Below are 9,232 nucleotides of genomic sequence, written 5' to 3'. Positions count from 1 at the left end.
CATCCTTCTGTAATAGTCTAAATTAGTATTACTTGAAATTTTAAAAGTCACTGGCTCGACTATGAAGTCGACACTCGACAGTCGAGGCACTTCAACTTTTTTCGAAGCCTACTAGAATTTCCGCCCATACATTTGAGCTAAAACTCGCGGATATTTTAAATCCAGAGAATTATTATTTTCTTCGTCTCTTGTCATCACGAACAAAGCTACGTTACATAGAGACCCAGCTTTGCGCGTGCTGACAACCCAAGCTGAATCAGATTATACAGAATAAGCTGTCGTCAGAAATAGGGGAGTTGCCTATCCTATAGCGTGAAAACAAATTTCCTCACGCGAATTCTTTATCCATGCTCCTATGGTACCCAGTAGGATAAAAACCCTTGGAAGGAAAAACAGACTGATGGCGAATTCCACTGGGTCCTCCCGGAGCGCTCCCATGGAGCAATAAAAATGAGAGACCCTAATTACGGAAAAACAGTCTTTAACGATCCGGCAACTACTCCTCCCATGTTTATTGCTCCATGGGAGCGCTCCGGGAGGACCCAGTGGAATTCGCCATGAGATCCGCCTTTTTACATAAATAGAAATTGATTTTTAAAATTTTTAGCGGTAGAACCTTTGGTAAACATTATATTTTACAATATTACTACAATATTTACAGAGAAATATACGAAAAGGTTTCCTCTAAAATCGCGCTTAGTAAAAATTATAATATTTTAAAAATGCTAAAACCATTCATAATTTGATATCGCAGCTTTTTGAAGATCATTTCATCACCTAATAGAGAAATTATGAAAGGCAACATATATATTTCTATTATTTGAGTTGTAAAAAATGGCATTCTTTAACTTCCGTTTTAAGACTTTTACCCTACTAAACCACAATAAGCCTTTCGAGTGCTCGAGTGGATGGGCATAAATTGGTGCACATCCATCCTCTAAAAAATTACCTGGCCATTTTGCCCAACGACGAAACGTTTATCATTCGTAAAGACTACACATTCTAACTGCTCGAGTGTCTAATTTGTGTGCTCTGTTCCAGGGTTGTTTGATTTAAATCCAGGTATTTTTTTTAAAAAAATCATTTGATTAAAATCAAGAATATATTTTTATTTTTAAAAAATGTTTTCTAAGATTCCAAGAAGTAGGTTAAGAAACTCGAGAAGAAACTTAACTAGAAAAGACCTATAATTAAAAACAATCATAGTGTTGTTATATTTCAGTTTAAGTTTTTCCCAGAACTTCAGTTTGTCTTGCTGGATAGGCTAAGAAATGAAATAGCGGTCAAGCTAGTCTTTTTATACAAGCATTTGAATAGCAACAATATCCAATAGTTGCTAAATGTCATGATTATTTTGCATGGGGTTAATTTTGACTCAAAACTTTTCATGTTGGTAATTTACTATCTAGTAGTTCAATAAAAATCAAAAAAAAACAATTAAAATATAAAAATCCGATTTAAATAAAAAAAATCGATTTTTTGTTTTATTTGAAAAAAATCCAAAAAAATAATCAACAACCCTGCCGCCGTATTCTGCAGGCTTAGCCTTCCGCGCCCACTTGGATTCTCGTCGCTCATTGGTCCATAGAAAACTGGATTCTGGCTTTTGATTGGCGGCTTAGGTTTCGAGGCGAAATTGGATTCTGGGCTGAGATTGGATGTTATGCAAGCAAGGAAAGATAGTGGTTCAGTTCAGTTAGCTTTTCAATTGACACTGAACGTACGGTGTAATGTCAGTATTTTGTGTCGGTTATCGTCAAAGGTCAGTGCAATAACGTTTAACCTCTATGTTTAGGTTCTTCACGCCACCTATTTCGTGAACCTTCAAACAGCAGACTATTTTCCCCAATTCCCACATGTTTAGGGTTAGTGTACTGTATCTCGGTAACATGACCCTGGAATGGAAGTTTGTAACGATAGTGTACTTTATGGTAGACGAAGTATAATTTTACATTTTAATAAAATAACTTCACAATCTTTACTAAAATATAGCATTGTAACAGGGGTTAATTCTGGTCGTCAAAAACCTTGTAGCAGAGGTGTTTTATCATTGATAGGGGCGTGTGTAGCTGAAACATGCAAGACTATCTAAGATATATTGTGCGCAATACACTGATTAGGCTTTGGAGAGCCTATTTGTCTTCATGATAGAGAGATTCCAATGCACAGAAATTGAAGACGTATCTGTTCTGATATACCATTCCAGTTCACGGGTAGAATGTATCATGTCACCAAGTAATAAGCTGAGCCGGGAGTGTGGCGCGCTCCTGTAAGCCCAGCTTCTGGGCGGCAAAGTTTGAGGGAATACGACACATGTCGGCGATCCTACCCTATAGGTGCCGACTGTCCCGTGTCCGCCGGAGGTGACTTACCCCAATTCCACCTTCCGTCACCTCCCAAGTAAACCTCATTTCCTTCCCTGCTTATCCACATACGACCTAGCGGCCCCCGTCTGTGCTGGGCCGCGTAGGGTCTCCCGCTCCATTCTTCCTGGTGCTCAAGGCCTAACGGCTAAGCACAAGTGCTCGTAGGTGGACAAAAAAAAAAAAAAAAAAGTAATAAGCTGAGAAAAACGAGAGTAAAAACGCTGCTGTAGGTTGAAGAAGCCAAAAACAATAGATTTTTGGTTATAATTCCCGGGTTTCATCTTGGCATTTGTTATTTCTGTTAGTCCTGGATGAGTACTAATTGTTGGTATCGAGTACCTCGATCGAATATCAATACAAGTACTTGTACCAATAATAAGTGATACATATCGTGAAGATTACCAATTACACGAATGACATTCGACATATAAATGCTCGAACGAAAGGACACCATTAAGACTTCACCCTGTTTCGATAGTGTCGCACACTCTCTGGTATAACCTTGAATGAAACGTATCTTATTGATTGCGTTCAACTTATTTTGGCTTTTCAACTAACGATTTAACTGACGTTGTAGCTTCTCCAGTTTCACATATAAAGACGACACACGTCTATATTAGGCAAACTTACACTCTACTATCACTTAAATCTAAGATCTGCCTAAATGGTCAATTAGGCAAACGAAAAAGTCGAAACAGGAAGCTTCTTGTAATATATCGGTTTCAATCAGTTTTATTCATACTTTCTACCAAAAAATTAATTTAAAATTATAATTATAATTAATTGATACAGAACGATATTTCAGAACATAGCTTTATTTTGACCAGTTTTATGAAGAAACGTTGTCGCTACTCTCATGACAAGCGTGCAAATTTTTGCCGTTGTCATATATTTGCTTTATAACATTTTTCATCCAAATGTACCTTCAAACATTGTCTCTTATCTTTTACACAAGCAGACTGATGTTACTTCATTTGAGGTGACATTAAGTAGCAGCAAATCCTTTATATAGATAGTTTACACACATGGAGCATTAATGAAACTTACACCAGAAGGCCGGGCTGCATGGAGGACAAAAAGAGACGGGTTTCTGTCCTCCTGGTGTAAATGGTATGATTCCTTTGTGTGCAAATCCTGTATATTAAGATCAAAATTTTGTGTAGCCTTAAACATTTATTAAATTTTTGTAATATTTTCGAAATAAAGTGGTAAATACATGGTATTTGATGTTAATTATAACAATTTCAAGTTTGTATTATAGATTGAGCCGTGGACGTCATCAATATTGACTGTAGTAGCCCTTTCGTGTGACACTGTCAATCATACCACTGTTTTATCCCAAATCTTTAGCACAACAAAAACTCATTCACATTTATATTGTTAGACACTTCAGTAACCATATTTACCAGTTGAACGTACTGCAACATTTACTTTTAAACCCATCTATCATAATTTCTTTCTTTGATTATATCATACGTACAGTTAATGGTATCCATAGGGGTAGGATTACCTATGGGGCTGTGATACTTTGAATGTTTATACTGAATGACGTTTTTGTCTCATTACCCTTGAGTGAACCCACTTCAGCATATCAGTAGGATGTTATTATATGCTATAATTAATATTCTATATTGCATTAATAACATAATTATTATGAGAATTGAATGGCTTTAATAATGATCAGTTGGCTCATTTGATGCTCATGATATTTACTAACGACGCAGAACGATAAATGAAGTCACATTAATGATTAAACTTACATAACACCTAAGCCTTGGTTGAAATAATTTTCGATCACGAGCTGAAACGTCTTACACTATAAATGAACGTTTACTTTTATTCAACGATATTTTCACAGATAATTTGCAATTGAGAAAATTAAAGCTTACCCGTCCAATGCGACGATTTAAGTAAATCCCTTTTCTTCAAATAGGCATCCGTACTTAGCAAAATATTAACCGTACCGGTGTACCCAAGTCGCCTCTAACAATGATGAAGTGTAGTCTGCTACGTTCAGCATCAGAAACTAAAGCAAAAGCACCGGTGAGTTAACCGGTTGATGACGCTGAACGATTTACCCATCGAAAAACCGTATTTCAAATTTGGTGGACATCCGCAATTCATTTTCGTCTTGAAAGTCGAAACCTAAGCCGCCAATAAGAAGCCAGAATCCAGTTCCTTTACGGACCAATGATCGACGAGAATCCAAGTGGGCGCGGAAGACTAAGCCTGCAGAATACGGCGGCTGCTCTATTCCAAATTGAAGCCTCTTTAGACTTTTAGAGAAAAGAAACTTCACATTTCTTAAGTGCCACGCGAAGCGTTCAAAAAGACCCTGTCTCACCAAAGTTCATCTTACGGTTGCAGTAGGCGGGCTCTTAGATTTTTTTCAATTCCTCATCATCTTGAAAAATGGCGGCGTCTACGTGTTTCAACCGAATCTATAACATTGTAATAATGGTTGGCCAATTTTTAAACACCCCTAACCTTAAACTTTGGACAGAATAGGGAAAGCATAAAGGTTTCTTGGGGAATAACTTTGAAGAAGGTCCGAGTTGTCTGTGGAACCGAGAAAAAAGGCCGTAGTGAAAAGTAATCGTCGTTACGTAGCAGTTAGGTTCGAATTTAATTAGTCTCGTCTCTTAGCAAAATGCCAGTGTATTCAAACCAGGTCAAATTAATTATGATGTTTACGAGGATTACCTAAGACGGCAAAACCTTTGCGTGAACTAGTTGAAGCCGATCCATTATTTTTTAGATAGGTACTGTTATCTGACGAGGCTATTTAGGGATGGTACCTTAAACCTTCATAACGTGCATTTTTGGGTGGGCATTCTTGGAAACCAAATTATCGGACCCTTTTTCTTGATAAGAAAATCTCTGAAGGCATTTACTTGGACTTCCTGCGTCATGAGTTCGTTGCTTGTAAAGTTATTGCAAGACATGGACAGATGATGAGTGCCTGCACCATAATGGTAATCACGTTGACGTTGATGTGTACCAAACAGATTAGAGGTTGTAATTTGAGACCCAAATTTCAAGATTTATAGTAAGACTGTGCTTTAAAATTTTCTGTTGCTACCCCCACTTGACTGGTAAGAAGTGACATTTCTGATGAAGAAAATTTATTGAATTAGGGATAGCGAGAGATGGCTAGCGATGTGGCTTAGTTATGGGCTAGACGCCCTTGTTTTATTGGCAACATTATTACATTGAATGTTGCCAGAGTAAATTGTTGCTGGTGAACTATGTTAATTATATATTAAAATTCAAATGGAAAAGTTACATTTTGACACATTCCTTACCCTAAAATTTTGTATTTGGAGCCTATTAATACATTATAGTGATAATGTAATTAATTTTAGCGTTAAATAGGAAAACATTTAGGCTGAAAAAAACAACTCGCGTAGTTAAATCTTATTTTGTTATTTCAGTTAAGGGTTATCTAAAGTTACCCAAAAAACCTGTTGTTTTTGATTAATTTCACGTTAAATATGGTTATTAAGTTGAAATTAACGGCTCATCTTCTTTTATTAGTGTTATTGCAGTTTATTATACGAATTTGAATAAGAAATTCTCCTAAACTGCAACTTTAGAGGAGTGACTATTTGACTCTTGCGGAACAATGACTATTTTGCCCCAAAACTTTTAAATATCGCGCCTTTTCAATGGCTCTCTTTTAAAAATGGGAAAAATGCTTTTAAATGACAATTTAATTAATCGTAAGAATTAAACAGGAAAATGGAGGCTGGGTGAAGGATAAGTGTAGTTTTAATTTTAATTTGTTAGTTTAATTATAAGTTATCCATGAATTTACCCAAAACATTCGTGTTTTGGGTTAATTTCACATTAATTATACTTGATTAAGTTTAATTTAACGACTAATCTTGTTTATCTAGTGTGGATTTAGTTTATAATACAAGTTTCAATAAAATATTAACTTTAATTGCAATTACCCTAAAATTTTAATGTATGCGCTTTTGATGTATTTTAACGATCATTATTATGATCATTAATTTGAAAGTGAAATAGGAAACTACTGTGGCTGTACGAAAAACTTGTGATATTTTAATCTTAATTTGAGCGTGGTTCGTTAAAGTCGAGGGGTCGGACGTTTAGGAAAAAGTGTACGGGATTTCGAAATCCAATTTGATTTCGCCGGATTTCGTCGGATTTCATCGGATTTCGTTTGATTTCGTCGGATTTTGTTTGATTTCAGATTTCGATAAAATCCAATGGATTTCATCGAATTTTGAGATTTTTCCCGTGATTCCGTCGGATTTTGCTATTTTTGCCGTGATTTCGTCGGATTTTGTGATTCCTTTTGATTTTGGATTTCGTGAATTTTGTAATGGATTTCACGATTTCTTTACTGATTTTGCTTCTGATTTTGTGATATCTCTTCTGATTTTGTGATATCTCTTCTGATTTCGTGATTTCTTTGTTGATTTCGTGATTTTTTTTACTGATTTTATGATTTCTTTACTGATTTTGTGATTTCGTTGCTGATTTCGGATTTTTTATTTGATTTCGAAATCAGCATTGATTTCGGATTTCTTAAATTGGATTTCACGGGTAGCGTACGGGATTTCATGAATGACCGACCCCTCGGTTAAAGTGGATTAAGCTTAAAATTTATTTGAATTTTTTACCCCAATTGCAATGTTTAGTGCAGTTAAATATTTTTTCGACATATTCAGTTTTTAACCCAAAACTTTTGAATTTCGCGGCAATTAATGTACTTTGGAGATAATTTAAATTAAATTAAGTGTTAAATAGAAAATATTGGGCTTTACCAATGGCTTGGGTAGTTTTAATCATAATTGAAGAGTTTATTTAAAAGTTATTTGAGCTTTTATCCAAAAAATGTATATTTTGGCTTAATTTCACGTTAATTCTATTTAATTGAGTTAAAATTAACGTAGGACTGTGTTTTGGCAGTGTACATTTAGGTTATAAAATGAGTTTAAATGTATACTTCACCTTAATTGCAATTTTTAGTGGAGTTTTCGATTCTCATTTTACACTAAGGTTTTGAATTTCGCGCCTATTAAGGTACTTTGGAGATAATTTAAATTGGCTTAAGTGTGAAAGAGAAAACATGGAGCTTTACCAACGGCTTGGGTAGATACAGTCTTGATCAACAACATCATTTAAGAGTTTTCTGAGTTTTCATCCAAAAAATGTATATTTGGGGTTTAATTTCACGTTAATTATACTTAATTACGTTGAAATTAACTTGTTGTCAGTGCTCAGTAAGCTTATAAAATGACTTTCCACAATTAATTAACCTTAATTCTAATGTTTAGAGGAGTTTTTGATTATTTCCAACAAATTGCGTTCAATTTTTATCATATCCTGTGCTAGGTTTGTGGTAACATAAAGATTATCTATACAATATGTTAATGAATGATGTTATTCTATAGTTTAGCTTGAATACCAGTAATTAAATCAAATACCTATACAATTCATAGCAATTTAAACCAATAAACAAACGGCAATGTGGACTGTGGAAATAGCAAACAACGTAACCCTCCGTTTCTAACGTGGTTACGTTGAGAGAATCTGTGATGTAAACCTGAAAATTATTTCACTAATTAAATTATATAACGACACTGTCCTACTGCATTGACCAGTACCACTGTTACTTATGAATTAAACAATCCACTGTTGGTAACAAATGATAACGTAACATCACAGTATGACTGATTCAATACGATCAAAATTGTTTTAACGAATAATCTGGTCCTCTACATTGGTTTAGTTTCAGGAATTATATCACACACCTTCACAATTAGTAGCATTTTAGTGAGATTAACAAATAATGAAACCGTGTATACCTGTCCTCAAATGAGAATGTTGAATTATATGCGCTAACGTAAACAACACTTTTAACTGCCGTAGGGAAAACACATTGAGCATTTTGTCATCTTTCCTGTAATATTTTGAAGTTGAATTCTTCACAGGGTGAAAACACTACCCTACCGTTTATTTCTAAACCATAATAACTTGGATAGATATGCCATTTTTTACTTAAAACTAGAAGCGTCAACAAACAGTCATGATGAATACAGTATTAAGTTACGGGTTACGTAGCGTAAAACCTAGGCCCTAGGGTTAGGATTTGTAGCATGAATCGAAGTAGACTGCGTATTTTTGTAATTCCAATCCAAAACAGTGCTGGAAATAAGCTTTCTTATAATCTTTAAAAGGAAAGACACTATAAACACTATATTACATAGACAAACTAAAACTTAAGCCTTGGCCGTAAAGAACGTCGAAAAGCTTACTTCAAAAGCTATAAAAACCTCTATTAACTGTAATTATTTACCTGAATTACTTTTCTAGACGAAAATTCGACCTGATAACGGCGTATTTCTTATTAAGGGTGCTACAGCTAATTAGAAAATACATATAAAGGTGCTCAAGCTCGGATGAAATACCAGCGTCTGCCGTCTACTGCTAAGAAATTAGGAAACCCAACATTTGAAATTTGTCAACGTAACTTGTTAGCACCCACAAACCTAGGCCCTTCTAGTTGTCAACGAGAACGAAATTAAGAAATAGGTTTAAGCGCGCTATAAGGTTGGGCTGACATCTGACCCAAAAGTAATTTTTTGACGTACTATCTTAATTAGTTAAATTACAAAAATTAGAATTCATTAATTAAAAATCGAAACAGGTAAGTTTCTCATTTAAGAAATGCTTGTTAATTTAGAAGTATTCCGAAAACTAACTTCGCTATAGTTTTTCCGTATGGCCGGCTTCAATTGCCTTAAAAACCGAAAATTTTTAATGCTTTTTCTATGGGATGCTAACCCTAAAAACTGTGAATTTTCCTTTAACAACCGGCCCTGTAGAATAAA

General features: G+C 34.9%; 1 long non-coding RNA gene across 4 annotated transcripts; it reads right to left on the bottom strand.

Moving 5' to 3' along the window:
• Positions 1-7,670: 7,670 nt before the first annotated feature.
• Positions 7,671-8,250, bottom strand: LOC149673320 (uncharacterized). 4 transcript variants are annotated; one of them, XR_016367147.1, is made up of 3 exons: positions 8,207-8,250; positions 8,006-8,152; positions 7,671-7,959 (listed from the first exon to the last, which is right to left on the bottom strand). It is a non-coding gene; the product is annotated as an uncharacterized LOC149673320 (long non-coding RNA). The 4 variants fall into 4 exon arrangements; XR_016367144.1 differs by having other exon boundaries at positions 8,006-8,244; XR_016367146.1 differs by having other exon boundaries at positions 7,671-7,944; positions 8,006-8,244.
• Between the last annotated feature and the right edge of the window lie 982 nt (positions 8,251-9,232).

Source organism: Phalangium opilio, unplaced genomic scaffold, assembly GCF_054372755.1.
Source record: "Phalangium opilio isolate 3A_F unplaced genomic scaffold, DU_Popi_V2 ptg000053l_1, whole genome shotgun sequence".
NCBI classification, from domain to species: domain Eukaryota; kingdom Metazoa; phylum Arthropoda; class Arachnida; order Opiliones; family Phalangiidae; genus Phalangium; species Phalangium opilio.
Note: the sequence above shows the minus strand (reverse complement) of the source record. Positions and strands in the feature narration are given on the sequence as shown.